Raw genomic sequence first — 13,905 nt, 5'->3', positions numbered from 1 at the left:
TGATAGGAGAATGTTCATCATGGCATTGTTTGTTATGACAGGAAATTGGAAGCAATCTGGGTGGCAATCACTGGGAAATATGGATAGTTAAAACAAGGAGCTACAAACCATGGAATACTATGTAGCAGTTAGAAGCAATTTAAACACGACAACATAAATAAATGATAAAAACATAAATTTAAGTAAAATAAAATAGTAAGAAACAGAATGAGATACATAATACAATACCATTTATGCATATTAAAATTTCATGCACATAAATGGGGGAAGGGCAGGGTAGAGATATAGTTAAGACAAGCTCAACCATGAGATAACTGTTGAAGCTGAGATGGGCACATAATATTATTCTCCCTTTTCTTTTTTATTTATTTGAAAATTTCCATTTAAAATATTATAAAAATACATATATATAAAACAATACTCATATTATGAAAATACAAACAAAAGAGAACAGTACAGTAGACATTATTTTAGACTATCATACTAGAATGGTTTCCTACGGGCCTTGGTCAGAAGCATGGGAGTGGAAACGAGAATGAAAGAAAATATATAAATAAATAAAATAAGTGCTTTGCATGGACCAGTAATGACAGTGTGTTATGAACTGAGGAACATGATTGACCCTAATCTCTATGCAGAAGGTCCAAAAAAAAAAGAGGAATTTTTTCTTTTAATCAGAAGGATCTGTTTCAGACTGTGGAGAGGAAGAAACTGTAAAAATAATTGTCTAATTATTATAATTCAGAAAACAATTGAATAGCCGTTCCAAGTAACCAACTCACCATATACAACTATAGAAATGGATTAGAAATAAGTAATATCATTCACATTTTCAAGAGTTAAGTCATTTCTGACAATAATATTCATCACAGAAAACTAGCAAAATCACTAAGCTGCTAACCACAAATTAAGGAGAAAAAATACACTCTAAGTACGTACACTCTAAAAGAATAAAGAAAAATAGAACAAAGGAAAAAAATTCCCCTACCAGAGGCTGTAAACTGTTTTATTTAGTTCACACAGTGGCAAAAGTGGATTTTTTCACAGGCAAAATTTTATGCTGATAAGAAAAATAAGGACTTTTCAAAATCTGTATTTCTGGCTTCTTCTGAAAAAAAAAATCATAAGATTTGATTTTACCGGTCTCATATTCCAACTTAGAAAGGACTCTAGAACCTTTTACAAGTCATATAGTCTCCAAGGTTCCACTGTACCCACCTGACATGCAACATTTTTTAAAGCACCATTTTGTACCCCTTGTATGTCTCTCAAAATTTTACCAAAATGTATTAATAAATTTACTTAGTAATGTAAGTATGTAAGCAGTCATGGGAGGCATGAACAGAACATGCTATGTGAAAGAATATGGTATGTCAAGACAAACCTTTGGGGACTCAAGAAATAGTGAAAAGAGACTTGGTACTCACAGGTAATACTATGAGTATGAGAAACTGACAGGGTGTTTTTGGAGTGGTTAAAGAACAAGTTCTTAACATGGTTAAGGAATTGATTACAGAATACATTTAAAAAGAAAGTACAGCGGATAGTAATTTTAATTAATTATTTTTTCAAGTTAAACTCTACTGACTGCATTGTGCTCACAGTTTTGATAAAAGCTGCTGCATTTCTTCTTCATTCTTCTTAATTGGTTTGCACTCTTCCATAATAATACATCAGTTTTATCAACTGCTTGTTATAAATGAAATCTGATACTTCCTGCCAAGATGGTGTTAGGGCATAAAAATTTGTGTCTGAATATGAATGAATGTGGCTGTGAGGTTGCTTAGACAGGGCCAGTGATAAAAAGTAAGCAAGTTTAGCAAGTTAAATTACCATCTGGCCACCTTAACCATTTAAATGAGATTATTTATGAGGCTATGGTAAGTTATTACTTACCTTGAGTGTCTATCTTTTTAAAGATCTTGTCTGTAAACCATATAACCTTCAATATCTACTTCCCACATGCAGAAACTGATATCCTCAATAAGCATCTAAAACAGAAATAAGAAAATAACATGAATTTGAGGTTATAAGTATTGTTCCATTTATTTTAAATATAAAAGCAGATATTGAAATTATTTGTTATGACTTTCTTTGATAAGTTTGGGCAAAGAGAGATATGTATCATAGGACATATTTTAAGTAAATAAACTGTAATAATAATGAGATTTTCCCTTCAGAAGAATCAGAAAGTTTTGTGGAACATATATTTTGATCCATGTCATAAAGTTTAGTACTTTCTATAGTACTAATTTTATCTGGCTACCTAGTTTTACGAACATTTTTAAGAAATATAATTTTAAATACATTGATTCTGATGTCCTACATGAACATAACTCCATCCTAGAAAATCTTTTCCTTGTTCAAAATGGATAATTTACAAAAATATATTCTTGATTACATTTGAGTTGTCTATAAAAGCCAAAATCACAGAAATCAACTAGTTAAATATTCTATCCTCATGAAAAGGTCAACATTTTATTCCCCTGATCACTTAAACTGCTCAGTCAGTACTTTACACCAACCTAGTGAAGCTTAGTGGAGGTCTTGAAGAGAAATTGCCTCTAATAGAGAATTGGGATTATCTAGAGAAAATGTTCTTTGCTGAAAGAATTTGATTCTGATTTCCTTTGATTTTTTAAACCAGCCAGAGACAAGCAGTTAGGGAAACAGGATTTAGATGCTATAGTGCCATACCATTAGTATGTGGTTTTGAGTACTATGGATTCCCAAGCCAAACATCAATATTTTAGATTAGCAATATCATTGTTTCTTTTAGTCATTAATGTAGAGCCCTGTTTATTAATTGCCACTGCACATTAAAAACACCGGGGCCCTTTTAAATATATCGAGACTCAGTTTATTCCTTAGATGTTGTGATTTAATTGGTATGATGTGGGGCCAGGGCCTAGGTAATTTTTAAAAGTATTAAGGAAGAATATCTGCTCTTCAAGTTAAGAAACAATCTCAATGCAACTATTTAACTTAGTTTCCACAGATTAACTAATAAAACACTAACTTCAAAAAAATATTGTTTACAGATGTCTATGAAAACTGAGATACTTGCTAATCTAACTACTAAATATTTAAAATGACTTAAAAGCTTCCATGACAAACAAACACAAACAAACCTGCCTCAACAACTATGTAATATCTTAGATTACATGGATCCAAGCATGACACAAATGGTGGTTGCAGTGAATCTCAAACTATAATGCACTTAAGGACCAAAGGTACTACTTTAAAATGTAGATTCCCAGGCATCATGCCAAGAGATTCTGATTCTGAAGAACAAGGGTAAGGCCACGGATTCTCTGTTTTTACAGACATCTCTGGTGATTATAATGCAAAAGGTCTACAGTCTCTGTAAAACAGTGCTCTAAGTATTTATGAACCCTGAATACTACTAGACCTTCATTATTAGCATTTATAAAAATACTTCTTAAATTTTATTCTAAGTTTATATTTCTAATCTTAAAAGACAATCCCGAGACCCACTAGGTAAGAAATAATGTTAAACATAAATAGGACTTCAGCAATAAATCAATGTAGATAAGCTAAAATAATGTTTATAGATTATATATTTTGTAAGCTTTGCTATCCTCCTAAGTAAATTGTGTTGGTAATCAATAAAACACTTGTGGCAAAAAAGAGAAAACTAGGTTATATTCTATAATGAAAATTTAACCTAAAGCCTCATATATCACTAAGAAACATGACTTCAATGTCTCATAATTAAAAATTTTTTTGTCTCTAAGTTAGTGGGGGGGGGGGTGGGGGGGAGCTCTTCTAGCATGATTTGCTCTGTTTAAATACAAAGCCAAAATTTTTTAAAGAAAAAGTCTTGACTCACTTCCCTCAAGAACACACACATACACTAACATCACTTACTAAAAATAACAGTAAGAAATAGGCTGTTAACATTTCAGTTTTGAAAATTCTTATAAGCAGGTCCAGAAACACTTTGCAATAAAAATAATATATTCATACGCACATACTCTTTAGATTCTTTCTGAAAAAGAAAAGTCTAATAAACAGAGGTAAATATCAGAGTCTCTGCTACACATAATAAGGATGGTGATCTCAATAACTACTACAGCTTTAAAGAAAACTATATTTATTTTCTTTTACCTACCTAGCTTGGAGGTGCTCCTAATAAAGTATTCTTTCTATATGCATGTGCCACTAAAGATGACTTCAGGTTTTTCTATTAAGTTTACATCAAGCTTCAGTTTATGACTATAGTTGATTTTCTTTTACCAGGCCTAGTGCTGCTTCATAGCTGGTAAATAATCATGGACTTCCTAAATGTCTTCACAAACACGGAGTTATTCCATCTTTCAAATCTGCAGGATTGGCTGCAATCTGCCTCTGTTGTTTACAGCTATGAAATGAAGTCCCAATGTCTTTTCACAAGACTCTTGATCTTCTACTACCTGACTCCAGCTGCCTTTTGCTGTTTATCTCTCACCTCTTGGTCAACTAAAACTTGGCTCAAATACTGCTTCCTCTTTGAAGGAAATTTCCATCAACCTGCCACAAAAAGCTCTCTTTCTCTTCTGATTTCCTATACTAATTATTGCAAATTACTTAGCTAATTAATCAGGTACTCACTTATGGTTCCTTATTTCTATCTTTTGTTACTATTTAAGATTTGGCATGTTTGTTTTATTCCCTCAACTAGATTATAATTTCTCAGCAAGTCCTAGCCTTGAAAGCATTTAATAAATGTGACAATTTTATTTGTTGGTCTTTCTAGTAATTGAATATAGTACTTTACAGTGATTGGACGAGGCACCTAGTTTTTCTCTTTACTATACTTTGCTACCATGAATGATTTAAAAATTGAAATCTCCCTAGGCCGTATAAACTTTCCCATCTGTTCTGAGGACTACTGCACCTAACTCGCTTAATGTCTCATAATCCAGGTAATTTTGGTTAACTGAGTAACGGCATAAAAATTACTGTTATTAATAACAACTGAATTAACAAAAATGAACACATTTTTCGATAAATTAGAGTCTTTTAAATATACTTAACACAGAAGTCACAGGAAAGATGGTTTAGTGTTTTCTTAGGAAAACTACATATTTTAATAAGAACCAATAACTCCATAAATCACACAATACTCTATATCACAAAAGAATTCAATCTATACATATCTATTAATCTTTAATGATTAAAAATACAAACTTCTAAATAATAGACAGTTAAGTATCTATAACATTTGTCATATAAGTTGCTAAAACCTTTTCCTTCCTTTTAAATACAGTAATAAGAGCTAACATTTATTGATTTCTAAATTCTAAGTAGCATTAATTAATTTAATCCTCACAACAATCCTAAGAAGTGCTATTATCATCTACATTTTACAGATAAGGAAATTGAGGAACAGAGAGATTAACTTGTCTAAGGTTTTAGAGCTAAGTGGCAGAACTGGGTTTCAAACTCAGAAGTCGATAATTAACTATAGTATTTCTTGAAGGCCCCACCCACTAAACTAAAATCTCTAGTAGCTCTGGAAGCCTTACCTAATATATTTTCATATCAACTTTTGCCTTCCACCCTCCACCTTTTTGCAAGGTTTACCAGGTTTCCCACTGAAAGGAGAATGCCATGTGGTTCACTTCCAACTCTTCTTCCCCACAAAAGATGATTTCTAAGTCCTCATTTAGCTCTACATACTTTCTATTATTTCTGTACAATTTACATAATAAACCCTCTGTGATACTAAGGGTTTATCCTAAAAACCTGTCTTGCTTCAGAATGTAATGTTCTATAACTCTAATCTAATTAAGATCCATTAAGTATGGGGATCAGTACTGGGATATAAAATTGATGGTTCTAACTCATTTTTTTTTCAATTTTTTAATGAAAAACTTTGCCTTCTTAAAATATTACTGCACTTCCAATTTTAAAATACGGCAGTTTTTACAGGAAGAAAACATGCTTTCTACTTCCCTGAGCTATGGGACTAGATCCAAACCTAAACTTTTATAGGTGATTGCTTTCATAGCATTAGCAGTATTCAGTTTCATAGCCCTCAAGACCCCATTCATTCTGTTCTGATAGGTGGCTTTTAAAAACTCTAATTCACAAATTTCATATATGGCTGAATGAACAGATCATAGCAAGAGATTACAGAATAAGATAAAACCTCACAAAGTCTTCTATTTCAACAGAAAACAAACATTCAAAGAATTAAAAATATTTTTATCCTATGTTTTCTTTTTTAAAGTTTCCAAATTTCTTCAGTATAACAAGAGCTCTAATCATGCAATCCACGGAAGATTTGTTTTCTCAACTGATTTTATCACAGAGAATAATCTTGGTCTGAGCATATTCAAGCCATTCAATGGTCAGTTAGGACCATTATTAGGTTTATTCCAGATCACTCTTTTGGTGGACCTTGCATAACATTTATGTATGGTTTTAATGCAACTATTCTATTTTTGTGGCAAATAGCGTAAGAGTTCTTTATTGGGTATACCCAAGTCACTTCCAAAGACAAAGAACCACAGGTAATTCTAAATCCTGTCCAGCAAATGAAGCCTTGTCTTTAGCCCCCTTGCAACTTGTCCAAATGAAGCCAGGTGATCTAGCTTCAGTAAGAAACTACATTTAAAGTCCAAAGCAACTGATCTGTCTATAAATGTTGATAATAGCCAGGCTTCAAGGTATTAATAGTAAACTACATTTTCATTAGCATAAGGAAAAGAAGCAATCTTTTTGTTCTCATCCCTCCCACCCCCAGCATTCTCTAAGAAAATGTCCACCTGATCTGGACAGGGTATCTTTTCAGCTGTAATAAATGGTCAATTTGGTTCTCATAGACCACTTTAATTACATCTATTACTTGAGGAATATCAGTGAGTGATTTTTGGGTATACTAACATGCAAACACCTTGAGAGCTGACCTTTTTGGAGAGAAAGATGAAGTACAACATTTTTCAAATATAGTACCAAGAACATGCATATTAACATCCTGGCAATACTAAATTTGACCTTAGTCTTGTTGTCCTATTGGGCTTGTTGAGAGACAATTAACGAGCTAATAGGGTTGGGACCCAGTAAATAGGCTGGCAGCTCATTTAGTATTCTAATTCTATATAGTCTCTCCCAATCTTAAAAATAAGCTTCTTGAAAACCACTATGGATTGAGAATTGAAGGTTTAGGAAATGAGTATGTTGTAGAGACAAAAACAAGATTGGGAGATTGAAATCATGTGAATATGAAAGTCTATGTTAACAGGTTTACATTCAATAAAACAAAAATTTTAAAAAGGAATCATTTCCATTTATCCTTCCTTGTGTTAGAACTTTTCAAAGACTCCCTCTGTGGCAGTGTATAAAAATACACTGTAAAGCTATTTTACTTAGCTTTATTATATTTTATAAAGCTATTTTACTTTGGAAATAATATATACTAGTGACCTTGCTTTCTTTTTTTTGTCGAGGAAGATTCGCTCCCAGCTAACATCTGTTGCCAATTTCCTCTTTTTTTACGTGAGCTGCCGCCACAGCATGGCCACTGACAGACGAGTGGTGTGGTTCCCTACCGCCCAAGTGGAGCACGCAGAACTTTAGCCACTAGGCTATCGGGGCTGGCCCTGACCTTGCCTTCTTCCTCCCTCCAAATATTGGCACTGTTAGAAGTTTACGATTAGGATGATGTTGTTGCTATCTTCTTCATATCTTCTCAGGTTCTGCTTTTTGCCTCTCTGAGTTCTGAGTGCGTAGTCTCTTTTACACATTTCTAGTGCTATATCTCTCCTTTGTCTTTTTCACAGCTTCCTTAAAAAATCACTACCACTGACACCACCTCCATTTCTTTTCTAAAACATCATATGCCTCTTTTTCTCATTATCATCACCAACAGAGTTGTCTACATTTCCAGAACACTAGAAATGAAATATTTTTCAATGCTAGAAAGTTCTAGAAGAGGAAAAAGAAAGGAAGAGAAGAAAAGCAACAGTGATAACTACTGCTGATTTCACTATTCAGGATTACACTAAAAGCAGATGAAATTACTGGACAAGAGACAGGGATATCAAAGAAGAAATTTCAATATCAGAGGGTATGCTTAAATTTCCTCTGAAACACGGTAACCTTGAAGGTCCCTTCCAACTCCATGATTCTATGAATCTATCATTAGGAATTATAAGAAATTTTATGAGCAAACAAGAGAAGAATGCTTTGAAAAAAAGCATTCACAAGTCAAACACCAAAGTTGCACTGCCCCCTTTTGGAAGCAAACATTCACAAACATTTAACAAGATATCATTAATTTTTTTAAAATACTAAAGCAATATGGCAAAATATAGGCATTAGTTGTATCAGTCAGCAATTTATTACCTAACATATTTAATTAACCTTAACAAACAAAACACTATAAATTGATGGTGGGCCAACATAACCAACATAAAGAATAAAACAAAAATCTTGGAGTGATGCTGAAATTGATGCTGCCAAATAAAAAAAATGCAAAAATACTGGAATGTAGTCTAACAAAAAGTGATGTTTTTGCTGCTGATGAAACAGAAATTGGGTCCATGACCCAGTGTGTGTGTTTGTGTGTGTGAGAGAGACAGAGAGAGAGACGGAGAGAGACAGAGAAAGAGACAGAGAGAGAGAGACAGAGAGAGAGACAGACAGAGAGAGACAGAGAGAGAGAGACAGAGAGAGAGACGGGGGCGAGGGGAGAGAGAGAGAGAGAGAGACTATTGTTTAGGAGGCCTTAAAGAAGTTTCACATATTTTGAAGTATTTTAATTGTTCCACAATAACATTTTTGGGCATTTGACACATTAAGGCACTATCATCCCAAAGGAAAACACTATTGTAAAGACAAGATTTCATGAAGCTATCATAAATCTATCGCAATGTCTAAAAAAACCCAGATCCAGAATATGAACCATAATGTTTTATTTACATGGTGGTAAAAAAGATAATACTAGGTCTAAAAGCAATTCCACTGTATTGAACTAAACAAATTACCAGGGTGTTGTACGAGCTTAAGCAGAAAATACCGAATCATAACTCAGAAAGTGGGCCGGTCCCGTGGCATAGTAGTTAAGTGCACACGCTCTGCTGCTGGCGGCCCGGGTTCGGATCCCGGGCGTGCACCAACGCGCTGCATGCTATGGTGGCATCCCACATAAAGTGGAGGAAGATAGGCATGGATGTTAGCCCAGGGCCAGTCTTCCTCAGGAAAAAGAGGAGGAATGGCATGGATGTTAGCTCAGGGCTGATCTTCCTCACCAAAAAAAAAAAAGAACTCAGCAAAAAGAGGAGGATTGGCATGGATGTTAGCTCAGGGCTAATCTTTCTCACAAAAAAAAAGAACTCAGCAAAAAGAGGAGGATTGGCATGGATGTTAGCTCAGGGCTGACCTTCCTCACACAAAATAAAACTCAGAAAGTCTTTTTACAAGATGTTCTCTTTATAAAAACAAAAGAGAATCATGTAAGTTAAAAAATTAATAAGATATGGTAGACATTAATTAGTATGTTAATTAAGACTAATTTGAGAGAAAACTAATTAGAGGGAAGATATATTTAAACTAACTTATAGAAAATTTTTAAATAAATACAATTTTAAAGTATGTGCATACAGACTAAAAACTGCTCTCTTGTAGATATTTTTCAAATAAGCAGCTTCAAAACGCAGCTATAGATTATTAAAATCAGCATATAAACTGCTTAGAGGCAAACATCAAATGCATACTTGAGCCAAAGTGACTTTTCAAATTATCAAAAAAACAAAACAAAAAAACTCTCCAAAATGAAGAGTCCTTATTAATGGAAATAAATCCTCAAAGTATTATACTAAGCTAAGGGAAGAGACTTTAGCCAGTATAACTGACAAAAAAGCAACAAGTAGTTGCATCTTGGGAAAATATGGAAAAGTTACAAACACAAGAAATGGAAAAAAAATAAAAATTTCCTACATAACCAAAACCAAATTCTACCATAATTTCCAATAGAATCAAAAAGAAAGCAGGGAGAGGCATTAGAACTCTGTGCAAGGAGGTGGAGAAATCTCCATATATTAACACATTCAAATAATAAAATGACAAGCATAGACAATGCAAATAAACGCATAAAAGAATAGGAGTATCATCCTTAGTGATGTCTGGAAAGGAGTTCAATGTGACTAGAGTATCAAAGCCGCCAGTGCTTGGGGGAACCACTAGGCTCTGACTTTCTGCAAATTTTTGGTGCAGGCACTCATAACAGCAAAAGAAACCATATTATGTGAGGAATTCTGTGAGCCAGCAGTAATGCCTGACTTTATGATGTCTCGAAATAGCTGTCTTTTACCAAAAGGGAACAATATTTCAAATCCTACCAAGAGCAGCTCAATATTATGCCAAGCTGCTAAATAATGAAGAGGTTTGCCAGAGAAAATAACACATTGACACAAGAATGAAATCCTTATACAACAGAAAAAGATGTCTGGAATACACAAATTACCTCCAAGAGTAAACAAAGATGGGGTCATTAATGACTTGGTGAAAGATAATTGAGAAATCAAAAAATGAAATCCGAATATGAGCAAGAGCAACTGAAAAGAGTTTCTGAGTCACTCTTGTTTATCAGAGATTTTTCAGTTTCAAGGATTGTCCTGTCAAGTTTCTTTTTTGAGGTATACAAAAAATAAATGGCATATCATTTTAAATCTTTCAAAGATGACAAATCAAAAATTATACATATAAAATGTGAAGTATTTCCAGAAATTTGCTCCATCTTCTCTGTGTTTGTAGTGGAAATGACTATGCAGAAAAATAACCACTTGGATGTTTAAACCAAAACATTATAGGCCATTTTGCTCTATGTGAATGATTTAAGCCTTAATACCACCTTCCACATACAGCTTCAAATGCTACTGAAATTAATCAAATATTAAATGTTCCCTATATTGCTGGCATTTACAATGCTGTGATTTTCTGATGGTTCCTCAGCACTGAGAATATAGCTGTAGATAGCACTGTGGATACAGATATAATAAGATGCACCCTATATAATTATATATAATATAAAATTTTAACTTGGTACAGTAAACTGCAAGTTGATATGTGGAAAGAAAACAGTATGGTGGGTTCATATTCAGTAAAAACTAAATATAAAATATTTAAAAATATCTATTAATTGGCTGGTTGCAACAGAGAGCAACTGAAGTAAAAAATATAATTAAATATTCAGTTATTCATATAGAAAATAATAAAAATTATCTCACAGCAGCCAAGATGCTGGCAATACATGCCTCGCTATTGGATTGAACCAGGTGAAATTGTCCTTTTCATTATTCAAAAAAGGCTGAATAATGGTAATTTCATATGGTTCAAACTAAAAGCATTAGAGTTAACATATTTAATTCATTTAATTCCATGAAATATTGCAACACAAACCAAAAAACAACGTATTCATTGCCTAAAATCTGTATTTCAAATAATTTTTATACCACATAAAATGGTGAAAGAGGAATAAATACTATCAGTGATTTGTGAAATTACGAGATTATGATTATGACATTACAAGATTAGGTTTTTAGGAAATTTGAACATACACTATGTAGATAATTAGGTAAAAACTACCATTGTTTTATTCTTCTTGGATGTGGATAGAGAAGATGCAATAAAAGGAAGGTTATAAATGAGAGCAAATTCACATTCGGAAGAAAGCAAACCAACAAGTCCTTCATGGTATTTACAATAGCTTAATAAATTTTTTGGCCAAAGTATTGTAAGGTGTGAGCTTCCTCCATCAAATTATTGCAAGTTCATAAATTTTAAAAAATGGTTGACTGTAAAGGCAATTTATGTTAACTTGCAGTTGATGGATCAATCAGTCAATCAACGTAATTGAAAAAGGACCATATATTTATGTAATAATAGTTGAGCAGAAATCTCAAGGAAGGAATTCTCAATTATGCCTGATCCTAAAAATGTGTTTTAAGAAAAGCACAATATAAAAACAAAAATTAATACAGTATTTAAAATTTTATATACCCTAACTATAACATTATGTATATCATAATTATCTATCCTGCTATGTCTAATATTTGGTACGAATGAACAGTGTGGGCCGTACCAGTTGTTACAATACTAAATGGTACAAGACTTCCATGCTTGCTGGAAAAGAACCACTGCTTCAACCTTTCCACATGTCCCCTTCTCTAGGGACCTCTCCCCACCAAGACTTCTCCAAGTTCTAACCCCTAAGGAGATAACGTCTGGCAGAGCAGGGGGTCTCCAAGACCCTGGCATCTACTCTGATTGGTTGATGCCTGCACCATACCAATTGTTATATATTTCTTATTTTTTGTGTGTGTGAGGAAGATCAACCCTGAGCTAACATCCATGCTAATCCTCCTCTTTTTGCTGAGGAAGACCTGCTCTGAACTAACATCTATTGTCAATCCTCTTCCTTTCCCCGGCCCCCCAAAGCCCCAGTAGATAGTTGTATGTCATAGTTGCACATCCTTCTAGTTGCTGTATGTGGGACGTGGCCTCAGCATGGCCAGAGAAGCGGTGCGTCGGTGCCAGCCCAGGATCCGAACCTGGGCCGCCAGTAGCGGAGCACGCGCACTTAACCGCTAAGCCACGGGGCCAGCCCAATTGTTATATATTTCGAACCTCTCCTCTGTTAATAAGATAGGGATAGTATTGGAAACTTTGAGCTTGGAGTCAGACAGACTATATTACAGCAGCTCTACTGCCTAGATAAATCACTGGACATTTCTGCAATTTCAATCTCCTCTTTTGAAATGGAGTTATTACTAGCTACCTAGTAGGGCTGATTGTGGATTCCATGACATGACATAAAGTACTTATTAGCACATGGTAGACATACCATTTACTTTCCCCTCACCTTACTAGAAACGTAGTAAATACTACATGGAAAAAGAAGCAAAAACTGCAGTCTTTTACTCACAAATGGGTCAGTTTCAAACATTTTTAAAGTCAGTAGTCTGGTACTTAGAATACATTTTCCCCATAATAATCATTATATAAAAGTATTTATGTATCCCAACAATTTTATAATTTCCAATTTTATCCATAATGTACTGTTCTCATACATGAAAAAAATTTACTGAGCATTCATATATCGTAGGCACTATTCTAAGAATTTTACATTTAAGTTATTTAATCCTCAAAACAACCTTATGGAACAGTATGCTCTTACCACGCCCACTTAACAAAAGAGGAAATCAAGGCAAAGAGGTGATAATATGCTATAGGCCACATTAGGTAGTTAAGTGGCAGAGCCAGGATTGGACCTAGGCAATCAGGTTCAAGGGCCTATGTTCCTAATCACTCTACTACATTGTCTTTGGAGTTATTTGAATCATAAAACATATAAACATTTATAAAGATGAAAACATTGAGGAAAAAAATACATGATTGTGATATAAACAAAAGTGGTCAAACTGGGCAAATGAAGAAAAAAGTAAACTGAACTTATCTTGCACGCTGGTGGCTTGAGGAGAAGCAGGCTGAGACAGATTAGACTTGTGGAGATATAAAGTGGACTGTCTACTGTCAAAGGCTTTAAATGCTGCTATCATTGGTTGGTTCTTTTTTTATTGAGGTAAAATTGGTATATAATATTATATAAGTTTCAGGTGTACAACACTATAATTTGACATCTGTATATACTACAAAGTGATGACTACCAAAAGTCTAGTTACTATCCATCACAACACAATTGATCCCCTTTACCTGTTTTGCCCACCCTCAACCCTGGTAACCACCAATCTGTTCTCTGTATACATGATAAATATATATAAAAAACCCTAAAGACTCTAACAAAAAACAGCCAGAACTAATAAATGAATTCAGTAAAGTTGCAGAATACAAAATCAACATACAGAAATCTGTGGCATTTCTATACACTAATAATAA

At 33.8% G+C, this 13,905-nt stretch overlaps 1 protein-coding gene across 5 annotated transcripts in view; it reads right to left on the bottom strand.

Annotated features, from left to right (window-relative positions):
- MBD5 (methyl-CpG binding domain protein 5) overlaps positions 1-13,905 on the bottom strand; it is a 402,321-nt gene that overhangs the window by 257,388 nt on the left and 131,028 nt on the right. For all 5 annotated transcript variants that reach the window (XR_009221398.1, XM_058548920.1, XM_058548922.1 and 2 more), the window contains one exon: positions 1,897-1,991. The gene's annotated coding sequence lies outside the window, so the exon portion shown is untranslated. The remainder of the gene's footprint in view (positions 1-1,896; positions 1,992-13,905) is intronic.

This window comes from Diceros bicornis, chromosome 10 (assembly GCF_020826845.1).
Source record: "Diceros bicornis minor isolate mBicDic1 chromosome 10, mDicBic1.mat.cur, whole genome shotgun sequence".
NCBI classification, from domain to species: Eukaryota; Metazoa; Chordata; class Mammalia; order Perissodactyla; family Rhinocerotidae; genus Diceros; species Diceros bicornis.
This window is presented reverse-complemented; position numbering and strand designations above follow the sequence as displayed.